This window comes from Cibotium barometz, chromosome 3 (assembly GCF_041138505.1).
Source record: "Cibotium barometz isolate CiBa-2024 chromosome 3, ASM4113850v1, whole genome shotgun sequence".
Lineage (NCBI taxonomy): Eukaryota > Viridiplantae > Streptophyta > Polypodiopsida > Cyatheales > Cibotiaceae > Cibotium > Cibotium barometz.
This window is the reverse complement of record NC_141048.1, coordinates 28375589-28390698: the sequence shown is the minus strand read 5'-3', so window position 1 is coordinate 28390698 and position 15110 is coordinate 28375589.

Genomic DNA, 15110 nt, shown 5'->3' with positions numbered 1-15110 from the left:
AGAGGATGGTCCCCCTCTCAAGATGCTGAGGGTGATGGAGGACCGATACCAATCCTGTTGAGATATCAAGCTCAACTCCGCCAGATTGATATCATTAGTAGAGTGTGGACACTAGGACATTAGTTTGTGGACTATAATGGCCGACCCTAGATGCCGGAGTGTGTGGACATTTAGTCTAGGTTTACTTTAGTGTGAAAACACATCATTATGTGAGTGTAGCTTGTGTGGAGAATAATGAAGCAAAGCTATGGTGCTTCTCTATCTTGTGTTGAATTAGAATATAGATCTGGTGTGTGTCTCCTATGTATTGCCCTCTTCTATTTCTTATTATGGTATCAGAGCCTGAGTGGCTAAAATTTGAGTTGTGAGAAAGAGGGAAGAAACTGTGAAGAAAGCCATTGGAGCTTGGAGACTTGTGAAGCTATCGAGCACAACAACAAATCAACAGATATGAGATCTTGGCCTATCCGATAAGAATAGCTAAACACCCTTGAGCAGTTTGCAGGTAAATCTGACAAGAACAAAGCAAATCTGAGTTGCCAAAGAGCAAAGCAAAAATCTGGTTTTGAAGCTTTCCATTGAAGCTTGCAAGAGTCAGATGATGTTTTACTTACTATGCATAAATTCCATTTTAATGAGAATAACACTTTCAAAATAAAAATAAATCTTTTATGTATCTATCTATGCATAAATTCAATTTCAATGAAAATAATACTTTCAAAATAAAAATAAATATTTTATGCATCTTTCTATGCATAAAATCAAAATTAATAAGAATAATGGTGTTAGAAGACATCATTCCTAAACTTTTGAATGCTTGGGCCCTCAATTTGGACAACATTTGAAGGAATTAGAGTGGGATTAATCTCTGGTTACCTATTTTTTCTCAAAACAGAGAATTGGATTAGTATACATTTGGGTTGTACACATCTTGAAGAGTGTTTATATGCAACATTGAGCATGTTGGGATGATGATTCATGTTTCCCACACTTGACTGAAGTATTACATTGCAAATTGATGCATTTGGAGCCTGGAGAAGTGTTCCAAAAATAGGGTATTCCGAGCCTTCAAAACAGGGTATTTGTGAAGTGATTTTGACATCACTTGTGAAGTGTTTTGAAACTTTGAAGTGTCTGGGACATTGTTTGGAGATTATTTGGGCTATACATAGCTCATTTGTAGGTGTTTGAGCTTGTGGCATTGTGTTGCCAAGATGGGTGATGGTCCCGTACAAATTGTTTGTGAGAAGCTTGATAGGAACAACTTCCACAAGTGTGGAAGTATAGGATGACAAATTTTCTGAAAGGCAAAGGCTATTGGGCCTTGATTACAGGTGATGAGGAGGAGCCAAGGCTCCGAGTGGAGAATGTAACTCTCACACAAAGGATGGCACACATGACATGGACAGAAAGAGCATTTAAAGTGTTGCATTACTTCTCTATATGTGTGTGACAGATGCCATGCTTTGTCATATACAAGATTGTGGAACTCCTAAGGAAGCATGGGACACTTTGGTGAAAAATGTACGACACCAATACGCATTTTAAAGTAAAACAGTGGATATTTGAGGCCTTGGGGTCATGTAGGAATGGTCCTTACACCCAATGTGCATGAAAATAATGGCTCTAGGGCCATTCTTGGATGCCCCATGGCCGTCTCCCAAAATGACCTTGAGGCCTTGGGGTCATGCAAGAATAGCCCTTATGCCATTTTTTCACCTGTTGTATATGAGAAGAATGGCCCTAGGGCCATTCTTGGATGCGCCATGGCCATTCCAACATGACCTTGAGGCCTTTGGGTCATGGAATAATGGCCTTGCATGAAAAGAATGGTCCTAGGGCCATTCTTGGATGCCCCATGACCATTCCAAAATGACCATGAGGCCTTGGGGTCATGCAAGAATGGCCCTTGGGCCATTCTTCCACGTGTTGTGCATTAAAAGAGTGGTCGTAGGGCCGTTCTTGGATGCCTCCATGTCCATCCCAAAATGACCTTGAGACCTTGGGATCATGTAAGAATGGCCCTAGGTCCATTCTTCCACCTGTTTGTGCATGAAAAGAATGGCCTATGGCCATTCTTGGATGCCCCCAAGGAAATCCCAAAATGAGGCCTTGGGGTCATGCAAGAATGGCCCTAGGGCCATTCTTCCACCTGTTGTGCATGGAACGAGGTCATTATTGGGAGCCCCATGGCTATTACAAATGACCTTGATGCCTTGGGGTTGTGCAAGAATGGCCCTAGGGCCATTCTTCCACCTATTGTGCTTGAAAAGAATGGCCCTAGGTCCATTCTTGGATGCCCCCTTGGGGTCATGCAAGAATGGCCCTAGGGCCATCCTCATGTTGTGCATGAAAAGATTGGCCCTTTGTCCATTCTTGGATGCACCCATGGAGCCTTGGGGTCATGCAAGAATGGCCCTTGGGCCGTTCTTGGATGCCCCCATGGCCACTATTTCATGCACTATGATGCATCATAAAGTAAAACAGTGGTATTTAAGGCCTTGGGGTCCTGTTATTAGGAATGGTCCTTACACCTATTGTGCATGAAAAGAATGGCCCTAGAGCCATTCTTGGATGCCCCATGGCCATACAAGAATGACATATAGGCCTTGGGGTCATACGAGAATGGTCCTTACACATGTTGTGCATAAAAATAATGGCACTATGGCCACTATTTTAGGCACTGTGATGCACTTTAAAGTAAAATAGTGGATATTTGAGGCCTTGGAGTCATGGAGGAATTGTCCTTGCACCTATTTTACATGAAAAGAATGGCCTGAGGACCATTCTTGGATACCCCATGTCCATCCCAAAATGACCTTGAGGCCCTGGGGTCATGCAAGAATGGCCCTTGGGCCATTATTCCAACCATTCTTCCACATGTTTTGCATGAAAAGAATGGCCCTAGGACCATTCTTGGATGCCTCATGTTTATCTCAAAATGACCTTGATCCCCTAGGGTCATGCAAGAATGGCCGTTGGGCGATTGTCCCAGCCAGGAGAACCTTTTCCTCTCCCACCTCTAGATTTCGATATCTAAGTTATAATTCAACTTCTTTAAATTTGATTTTCTGCCTAGTTGAAGAAGCTCCAACCATTGAAGAAGCTATGGAGTTGTTTTGTCAAATTCAAGTCATCCCACGTCCTACTTTCGCGCTCGCTTATTAGAAGACAATGAAATCCCCCTCCGCCTCTGCCTCCCACACCTCAACCTCCGCATGTACTCACCTCCCTCTTCTCACTTACAGCTTGTACTCACCTCCCTCTTCTCGCTTATGCGGCTGCTTTCGTGCGCTAGCTGTATAAACAAAGCTAAAGCTAGGGTTGCTATAATTTAACCATTATATTATGGTTATGTAAGCATTAACCATAATATAATGGTTAATATAGGTTAACTATTATATAATAAGTAATGTAACCATTACTCAATATATAATCATTAACCTATATTAACCATTATATTATGGTTAATATAATGGTTAGCCATTATATAATTGAAAATGTTTAATATATTGTAACACACACACACACAAATAATATTTATATGTTATCATATTTTTTAGGCACAAACATATATGTTGTATACTATACCAAGATTTTTAATTATTATATTAATATACAAAATAAATTGGTGATATATTATTACATTTATTATAGATTGTCATATAATATACCAACATTTACACTCACTTGTTTTATATATTCTATTTTATAAATACACTATTTTATCTTTTTTTCACTTGAAATAATAAAATAATAAGCTATTCACTAAAGTACATATTATTTCAAAGAAGCTATTTACTATAATTCTATTATCTTAATAACATCTATCTTTATTTTTCTAGAATTGATTTACTTATTTACCTTTTACACAAAAGCACACTTATTTTATATATTGTTCTTTCTTTTCTATTCTAATAAAAATATTTAAATAAATTAAAATAATATCAAAAGGAAATTCGAATTTCAAATTTTGGGAGAAATTTGATTTTCAAATTTTTTTGGGGGGAATTCAAATTTCAAATTTGCGGATATAACTTTGTTCATGGTAGCTTGGCCCTAGGGCCAAACCAGATTCTTTTGTGTGTGGTAGCTTGGTCGTCCCTAAGGAAACTCTAGATTCTCTTTTGTAGAGTAGGGCCAATGTAAATGGAGATTTGCCCTAGGGCCAAGCTACTCTCTTAGTCTATTTAGCCCATCCCTCCCAAAGTTTAGACCCAATTTCAAATTCCCACTCTCAATTGAAACTCTTTAGCCATCTCTCCCAAAGTTTAGAATGGTCCTAGGGGCTTGGCTACCTAGACCCTTGCTAAAGAATCTATCTTGGCCCTAGGGCCAAGCTACCATAAACAAATCTACATCATCTTTGCTAGCAGCTTGGCCCTAGGGCCAATCTACCAACAAAGATGTGGTTGCTTTGTTTGATGGTAGCTTGGCCCTAGGGCCAAGCTACCAACAAAGAGGATGTTGATTAGCTTCCATTTCCAACATGATCTATATGCCTTGGGTCATGCAAGAATATCCCTAGGGCCATGCTTTGATGCTCTAGGGCCAATCTTGCATGCTCTTTGAGGCCTTCAGGCCAAACAATGACCTTATTTGCCATGAAAAAATGGCCCTTGGGCCATTCTTGCACCAGTTGTGTATGAAAAGAATGGCCCTAGGGCCATTCTTGCACTTGTTGTGCATGAAAAGAATGGCCCTATGGCCATTCTTGTTGGCCCAAGAGCATGCAAGAAGGTTGGGTGGCACCAAGGCTATGCTAGAATGGTCCTAGGGCCATTTTTACATGCACAAGAGCATCAAGTCTGGCCCTAGGACCATTCTAGGATGCCCCATGGCTATTCCCCATGGCTATTATTACACCTGTTGTATAAGAAAAGAAATGCCCCATGGCTATTCCCCATGGCTATTCTTACACCTGTTGTATAAGAAAAGAATGGCCCTATGGCCATTCTTGGATGCCCAAGAGCATGTAAGAAAGCTGGGTGCCACCAAGGCCATGCTAGAATGGCCCCATATCCATTCTTGCACGTTGAAGAGCATCGAGAATGGCCTAAGGCCATTCTTGGATGCCCCATGGCCATTTCCAACATGATCTATGTGTCTTGGGGTCATGCAAGAATGGCCCTTGGGGCCATGCTTTGATGCCCTAGGGCCAATCTTGCATGCTCTTTGAGGCCTTTAAGGCAAAACAATGACCGTATTTGCCATGAAAGAATGGCCCTTAGGCCATTCTTACACCGGTTGTGCATGAAACGAATGGCCCTATGGCCATTCGTTTGCCCAAGACCATGCAAGAAGGTTGGTAGGTGGCACCAAGGCTATGCTAAAATGGCCCTAGGACCATTGTTGCATGCGCATAAGAGTATCAAGATTGGCCCTAGGGCCATTCTAGGATGCCCCATGGCCATTCTTGCACCTGTTGTATAAGAAAAGAATGGCCCTAGGGCCATTCTTGGATGCCCAAGAGCATACAAGAAGTTGGGTGTGCCACCAAGGCCATGCTAGAATGGCCCCATATCCATTCTGGAATTTAGAAGAGCATCAAGAATGGCCCTATGGCCATTCTTGGCTGCCCCATGGCCATTTCCAACATGACCTATGTGCCTTGGGGTCATGCAAGAATGGGGACATACATACCTTTCTAGCCATTCTATCCCTTTCAAACATACCCTAGTATTATGAACAAAATTGAGTGTATTATGTTTTCATCCTTGGAGATTTGCACAATCTACTCTTGACTCTATGATGTTATCATTGATAGTTATGGATGCTCAACCTGGAGACAAGGTCTTTATGATGCTAGCAAGTGAATGCGTTGGAGTTGGTTGCATCTCTAGAACAGATCCAGAGATGTTTTGCAGTGGCTTTAAGATCGGTCAAGGGAATGTGTCTGTGTTTGTAGAGAAATGTGTGAAGGATGTAGATCTTCCCCTTCAACTATGGATGCAAGAGATCTAAGAGGTGCAGTTTGTACTTCTGTCCATTGGCCTAAAGTTATGTTAATGCCTTTTAGAGATTCTCCAAATTTTGGAGAGCAAATGGAAAATGCAGATGGACAAGCTGGTCCTATGGAACCTCCAATTGTGGATGCTATACCAATGATATCTTTAGAGTCTGACGTCATGACTCGAGAGTCTTGGAAGAGCAAAAATGTCCTTTTATGGGATGAGAGCAACACCTAGATGATGTACGAGGGTTTGATACTATATGTGCTTCCAAAAACTGTGTCAACTTTGAACAACTTGGTGAGCATTTCATAGGTGTGGCTGTTGATAGGGCGCAAGAGGGTACATTAAGTGGAAATGGTTATGAAGTGGACATCATCAACTTAGTTAAGTGGCCTATCAAGCAAATTACAATGTTAGACAATACTCCATTGTAGCACTATGTAGCCTTTAAAGACATGCAGGGTGATGGCGAGCAGAACACTGTTGAGTATCCAATGGTGGCTCAGGAGGTCCCAACCTCAAAAAAGAGAAGCTATACTTTCATAAAAAGAACTCCAAATGCGACAAAACCACCAACTTAGAGTTTCTATTTGTCAATGGAATCAGTGCAAAGGGTTGCCTCTATTGATTGTTGTAAAAACAAATGTTGTCAGCTTGCAGATCACGACATGATAATGCGCATACGCCAAGATTTTTGGGGACAATCTCAAGAAATTCGGACAAAATATGTATATGATGTGCTCTCTCTGTCTTGGCTACAAGACTCAAAAATAAAGAAGATTAAATATGAATTTAAACTTAATGGGATGGGTGTCTGTTTTGCCGATCATGGTATGAGATGCGTGGAATACCGAAGACATCCTTTTACCGCTTACAGGGAAAAGTTTGAGGCTGGTGTGCGTCAACATATACATGGAAACACAAGGAGAGTCCAAAGAAGCCTTGAGCATACTGGTATGGCCAAAGCACTACTTGAGGATTTCATCAACATTAACTCAGAGTGGATGCCTAACAAGAGTAGAACTATGCTGGATGGCTCAAGGGAGACTCAGTTAAGGATACCCGGAACATACAAGCAGGTTGACATATTAGATGAGATCAATACAACGCTTGATCAATTGGGATATGAAAAGAAGTTATCCAAGTCTTATTTTGGGAGAATATGGAATCAAGAGTATCCCCACATGGCATTAACAAAGACAAGTGAGTTCTCTAAGTGCAGTTTGTGTAGTTCATTGAAGGCTAGAATGGGAGCCAAGCCAAGTCTACAGGAAAGAGCAAAGATCAAGGAGGAAATAAAAGTTCACATGAGTCAACAACGAAGTTGTAGAGACATGTACTATGCATGGCGTGCATTTTCAGAATTACAACCAGAGAAATATGTGTGCATCATCCATGATAAGATGGATCAAAAGAAGACGGACATTCCTAGACTACGAACAGTACCAAAGGACATAGATTCAGCATGGCAACTGTGCAGGTGGCATTGATTGGTATGATCACTCATGGACATGGGGAGGGGCATTACGGTCACTTTATGCTAAATGGGTTATGGCCATCGGATCCTAATCTCACAATTGGATCAATTTCATTGTGTTTGCATAACTTGGATAAGGACCCCCTTGGCGATCTAGCTACAAATGGGGCTTCAAGGAGCAATGTTTTGCTTCTCCATGCCTTGAGCTCAAGGGAAGCTTAGATTACTACTATGATACTGATGGTAAAGAGCTTATTGTCCAGCAGGTATCGAGCGACAATACACATGAAAATTCCACAACAACCATTGTTCTAGGAGAACATGCATCAGGTGTCCAAATGATTTACAAGGTGTCAATGTGATTTCATCTTTTTGTAGATTGCCAAAGAACTTGCTACTACAACTAGATAATTGTGCAGGTGAAAACAAGAATCGATATTTGTTTGCATATCTATCTCTTCTAGTTGCAAGGGGGGGTTTTAAAACTATTCAATTGGAATTTTTAATGGGTCGGACACACACATGAGGACATAGATGCAACGTTTAGTAGGTTCTCAAAAAAATTGAGAGTCGGACAGACCTTCACTTTACCACATTTGATGACACCTTAAGGACCACCTTAAGATCTTCACCAAGATACCAGTCAAGGAAGCCAAAAAAGCACAAGAAGAAATGTGCCTAGGTGGAGCAGATCAATCTCATGAGGAAGACTTTGACAGTGCGTGCCTTGAAGAGTTATGACTTTTGTGCTTTAAATTTGCATGATAGTAAAAATGCAACAGTCTCACTTATTTGAAATTTTTTATTTCTTATACAACCTAATTTGCAAACGAGATTGTTTTTCCACCATCATAATCTACCATCGTACTTGTTCAAGACTTGGTATTTAAATTTAAAGATTGTTTCATTTAATTGTTGCCATTGAAGGTAGAGTTTCATTTATTAGTTTGATCCACAATCATGAAGTCTATGGGTATTTATGTACAAGACATATGCGGCTTCCTTATTATGGTGTTTATCAACACCACCTTCCTACATGATCTATCTATCTCCTTGCAAGTATGGAATGTCCCAACGGCGATTCTTTACACACGTACAAATTCCCACTATAAGTGGGAAACTCCCAATTTATGCGAAACATACCAATTTCAAAATTCCCAAAATGCAAGATTTTTCCCATTTTATCTAATATGGACTTAGTGCCATTTGTAAGCTATGAGAGATTCATGGCAAAGAGTAGGCTTGAGGAGAGAAATTGAAAATGGTATTTATGTTAGGAGTGCAATTTTGGCAAAATGCCAATATCTTTGTCTATTTACCATTATAGAGCATGAAATGAGAATGCATCAATGGCAGAGATATTTAGTATTTCCAAGTAATAGAAGGCTACTATAAGTAGGATACACATCAAAATATTAATAAAAGAAACTTTCTAAAGGGTATAGCTTGCCAAGCATGATTATTGTGCAAACAAGTAAATTGTATTCTATGATAGAGTGAAACCCACCAGTGTGGACCACTTGAGGACTCGGGTAAGTGTTTTCATAAATAATGTAGTTGATAGTGTGGCTAGTATGACTGTTCCCTACTAGGAATTCCACTTTTGCAACTAGAAAGAACAAGATCACACGATTTGGTGTTATTACTAGAGAAAAGTACCATTGTTGAGTAATAGAGTATATTCTACTTGTGAAGCAACTTGCTAGTTAATTATGCATCTCTCACTTTTTTAAAAATCTTAAAAGATCACATATGGGCAATGCTTAAATATATTGAACCATTTCTTTATTTTAATAATAGTGTCCATTTCTAAAACATACCCCAATCTCTTCATAATTTAAATTTTCTTTTCTATATCAACAAAAAAATGAATATTTTATTTGATTTAACTCCCCATACTAACTTTTTGTTAGATTGGAGATCAACATAGTAGTAACACACATAGATACAACAAAGCAATGAGAGATAGATGGAAACAAAACATGAGAACGAGTGAAGTACAAGTGAAATGACATGGTAAGGTTACTTACACACTCAAAAGAGTGCGTGCATACACTCGGGGGAAAAAACACTCATAAGAGTGCGTACATATGCTCCAGGAAAAAAACCTCATAGAGAGGGAAAAAGTACCTTGGCCCATTATTATCATACGTTCACATATCACTACCATATAAATGCTACAAATCCCCCCTATAGTGATGATGTAAGCATGTTCAAGGATCATGTAGCTGACCAATCCCCTAATGGACATAAGCCCAAAGCTTTGCAAAAAGCTTCAAACTTCTCTCATGAGAGATCCTTCATGAACATATCTACCACATTATCGTGTGTAGAGACATAAGCTAGGGTAATTTCTCCTATAATGAGCCTCTCCCTAATATAATGATAATACACCTCAATGTGCTTTGTGCAAGCATGAAACATTGTGTTCCTCATAATGGCTAATTCACTCTAGGTGCGAGTGAAGATGGAGGTAGGGGACTAACACACCAAGATTTGCCATACACACTCCATAGTGGTTGTAAAAGTTGCCCTATACTTAGCTTCATAGCTTAAAGTGTCCATTGTTCACTACTTCTTGTTGAGCCATAATACACATGAATCACCAAGGAGAAAGAAAAAGCCACTAGTGGACAATGTGTCGTAACATCTAGCCCAATTTGACATCACTAAAAGTATATGTAGCTGAATATCACCCCCCTTAGCACAGAATAAGCCAAGAGACTCAATATCTAATACTTGCATTGACAGCCTACCAATGCTTACTTCTAGGAATGCACATAAACATGTTCAATTAGGAGACCTCAGACTAAATGTATGTCCTCGTATTACATAGATAGATGAGGCACCCAATAACCTACTGATAAAGTGATACATCAAATGGTTCACTTGTATCCTAGAGACTAAGCCTAGCTCTTGTCTCTACTAGTGTATATCAACAGGCTTATAGTCATCAAGACCAAAGCTCATAAGAAACCTCTATATGTACTTGACTGCAACATCATAATATCATCATCACACTGCATAAACTGAATGCCCAAATAAAAATGCAAGAAGCCCAAATTTTCCATCTCAAATGACACATGTAGTTCATCTTTGAAGGCTTCAATTGTCTCCTCATTAGGGTCTGTGTGTAGCATGTCATCAATGTATAAAAAAACAATATTTACTCCTCTTTACATAGAGGGTACTCTCAGTTGGATTACAAAAACCATTTGCAACCAAGTACGAATTTATCTTCTCATACCATGCTATGGGATCCTAATTAAGGCCATATAAAGCTTTTCTTCACCTACATACTTTGAATTCATGCCCCTTCTCAAAACAAGACCATAAGACTGAGATACATAAACCTCCTCATGTAAGTCACCATTTAAGAAGGTAGTCTTGATATCTAATTGATGTACATTCCAACTATGATGCATTGCTAATATGCAATGATACACCTAATGGTAGTCATATGAGTCATGGGTGCAAAGGTCTCATCATAATCTATACACTTCTCTTGTGCATTTCCCTTTACAACAACAAGCCTTACCTTGCCTTGTAGCAATAAATGCTACCATATTAACTTTACACTTAAGATTATAAACCCACTTTGTATCAATGGCCTTTTTACCATAAAGTAAATTGGTTAATACTAAGTGTCATTTTTTAGGATGATTGAGTCGTACTCATCCTACATGGCGATCATTTTCCTATACTTCTTCAAAGGAAACAAGTTTCTCTTCATTGCATATATTGGCAATGAGAGCATGATCCCCAAAATAATAAGATGCATGATGAGAACTTGCACATGTCCTGCAAGGTAAAGGAGTAGCTAATTTGATGCCCCAGAATGTTTACACCAGCCATTTTGGCATCTTAGATGCATATATAGATGCCCTTTCCTCATCCACACTACATCATCTATAATTCGAGCTAATTTTTAGCTAGTATGGGCTGATTTAGGAGCACCCTCTTAAGCATTCATTTGCTCCACATATGGCTACCTAGCATTGTACAAAGATAGGAGTGTTTCAAAGATGTCCTGTGAGCATACATTTTGTTGTTTTTTTTACAAAAGCATGGGTTAAACTAAGTTCTCAACACAAAAACAACATCTCTACTCACTAAAACCTGCTTGTGGCCACATGGTAGAGTCTATACCCTTTGCTTTCTGAGCTATATCCCATAAAAATACATTTTACTACCTTAGCATCCAACTTATTGCATTGTTGCTCAAGCATAAGAGCATAAGCAAGAAAACCAAATACACATAAATGAGACATAGAGGGCTTCCTACCATTCCAAGCTTCATAAGAGGTAATTGTTTACAAGGTCTTAGTGGGACATTGGTTTAGCACATAAGTGCCACACATAATGTTTTCTCCAAAAAGGTAGATCCTGTAACCATACAATGTGCCATCTTTATAAGAGATGTGTTCTTCCTCTCAGCCACACCATTTTGCCGAGGTGTATAATGTATTGTGAATTGATGTTTTAGGCCTCTTTCAACCATATATACCTGAAACACCTTTGAAATATACTCCCCTCCCCCCTCCCTTGGATCTGTATGAAGGGTGCCAACTTTACATGCAGACGTATTTTTTAACTGTAGAAACAAAGTGTCTAAAGCATGTAAAAACCTATGACTTTGCCTCTTCGATGAATACACCCAAGTTTTCCTGGAGTAGTGTCAATAAAAGTCACAAAGTATAGATATTAAATCACCAATTGATGGTGTCCTCATGGGACCACATACGTCACTATGCATGAGTTATAATTTTTGGACAGCCCTAAATGATCCATCTTTCACGAATAATGCCCGTTGTATCTTGCCCAAAATACACCCCTCACATACATGTTGTGTGACAAGGGCCTCAAGCTTTGGCAAATCTGACACCATCTCTTTCCTTTTAAGGTGTAACAAACGACCAAAATTCAAGTGACCAAAGGAGGCATGCCATAGCTGTAAAGCCCATGGCTTAGAGTACCGAATATCACAATGATATCTCCATCACTTTGCTTATGAATTGTACACTTGTCATCAATAAATATGACCACTAGGCTTGCCCTAGCAATGACATAGAGAATGAGAGACTGAGAGTAGGTTCTTTTTAATTCCTGGCATAAACAAGGCTTCTAATATTGTCCCACCATTTACATAGTGATAGTAAGAACAACCTTACTAACTTCTTTTACTAGATACAAGGAGTTTTTTGCATATGTAATTGTGCCTCCTTGAGGAAAAAATTTGAGTGAGGAAAATAAATCACACTAAGAAGTAATGTGAATATTAGCATATTATTTCAATAGTGGTGCTTACTAGCACCACTATCAAAGTACCAAACAAGTTAATCTGTCAAGTGTGTGTGTTGGCTTTTGTGTTTATAAAATATCTAAAGATGGTGAATTTTGACTTTTGGATAGTTGGGTATGGTTTCTTCTACTTCTATCTAGTAGTATGTGGCATAAATAAAATAATTATTCAAGGAAGAAATTGACAATGCATTAAGACTTACAAAATTGAAGATAAATTAATTATTATACCTTGTGGTGGTGGTGGATTTATAGATTGATCTGAAGTCCCTCCTATTTGGGCCTTGTAGGCATCCCTCTCTCTCATAAGAACTTAACCTCTAGGCATATCCACCTACCATGGACAATGAGATATTTCATATGGATTATTGAGAACACACAATGAAGAAGGGTACATGTATGCATCCTTATTGGATCTCTCTAGCCAACTCTTATAATGAAATGGCAAGTATTGTATTCTTGTGTTTAAGAAACATCAAAAATCTATTCAAAGATACATCATGTCACAATCACCACAAATTGGAGAATAATTGAGCAAAAGAAAAGTTTCTTAAGCAGAAAAATATAAGTATATGTACACAATCCTATATCCAATAACATCAAGGAGATATGGCTCAAGATTTCCCTCACTACTATCCTTAGCACCTTTTCTATTCAAATAAATAAAAAATGATTTCTTCCATCAATCTTTACCACCTCAAAATACTCCCTCAATCTCTAATGAGAAAGGATCCAGTAGTTTGGCTTACTTCTACACATTGTTGAAGACATTTGAGAGCTTGTTTCACTATCATCTCCAACAAGACTAAAGAGAATGTGGGGGAGAGGGAGATCTTGAGTTCCTTGCAAACACACACACACACACACACACAAAAGAGAGACCAAGACACACAAAAGAGAGACCAAGACACAAGAGAGAGATGGATGGTTGAATTCTATTCTATCTTCTTCTCTTCTTTACAACCATTAACATAAAGAGATAATAGTACATACTATAAGGGGAAGTACTCTCCTACTATAAAATACAATGGTCGCTCCAAAGTTTGAACCCAACTATATAAGAGAGAGAGCTAGTGTATAACTATGAGATACTCTAGTAATCCAAATATGGATGCCGCACACAGCCTGTCATCCACTAGAGGCATATCAACCATAATCTCACCAACCAGTCCATCAGTGGCATAAGTGTAAAAGCGATCACCCATGCGAGTCATCTCAATGTCCGTAGCACTAGTTGAGCTTAATATCTCAACACTCCCTCTGAAGCTCAATTCCACACAGCCTGTCATCCACTAGAGGCATATCAACCATAATCTCACCAACCAGTCCATCAGTGGCATAAGTGTAAAAGCGATCACCCATGCGAGTCATCTCAATGTCCGTAGCACTAGTTGAGCTTAATATCTCAACACTCCCTCTTAAGCTCAATTCCACACACTGCATTCCACATAAGCTCCTAAAGTCATGGAGCTTCTCTATGCCCAATACGTTCATGAAGATGTTACCCACCTATTCCTCTGTTCCTCCTAAACCTGTGGAGACAATGTCTTTATTATGAAGATGTTAACCACCTGTTCCTCTGTGGTGCTGACATATACTAGATCTACATCACTTGCTAGAATCTTCTCCTTCACAAAGTGATAATTCATCTCAATGTTTTTATCCTAGCATGGTATACTGGGTTACTACCAAAATGTATACAACTCATGTTGTCACAATAAATGACAATGGCCTAAGTAGCTTTTAAAACCAAGCTACCTCACAAAATGTCACCCCCATAGTCTATCTCTGTACTCTCGCCAAGGCAACTGGTGGCTATTTCTTGCTGCTCCAACTCATAGAAACACTCCCAAAAGAAAACATAAAGCCGTTGGTAGATTCTCTTATCTGTGAAACTACCAGCCCGATTAGCATCTGTGTATCTATATAGCTATATCTATGTTCTAGCCTCATAGAAAAGTCTACAATCAACTGTGGACTTTATGTACCTCTAAGAATCCGTGTAGTCACATCCAAGTGTGGCTACCTAGAGGCTTGCATAAACTGACTCACAAGTCTCATAGCATAGCACAAATTTGGCCTAGTAATGGTCATGTAGATCAAGCTACCCACTAAGTGCATGTATATAGTGGGGTTCTCCAAAAGCTAACTTGTATCTGGGCAAATCTTTGTATTTTGATCCAATGGCACTCCAATAGTCTTACACCTTGTCATACCATACTTGGACAATATCTCCAAGCCATACTGCCTCTATCATCAATAACAAAATGCCATCAGGTGATCTCACCACCTCTATACCCAAGAAATAGTATAGCTCACCCAAATCCTTCATCTCAAACTTCTACTTCAAAAGCATTCTGACATCATGTATGTCAGAT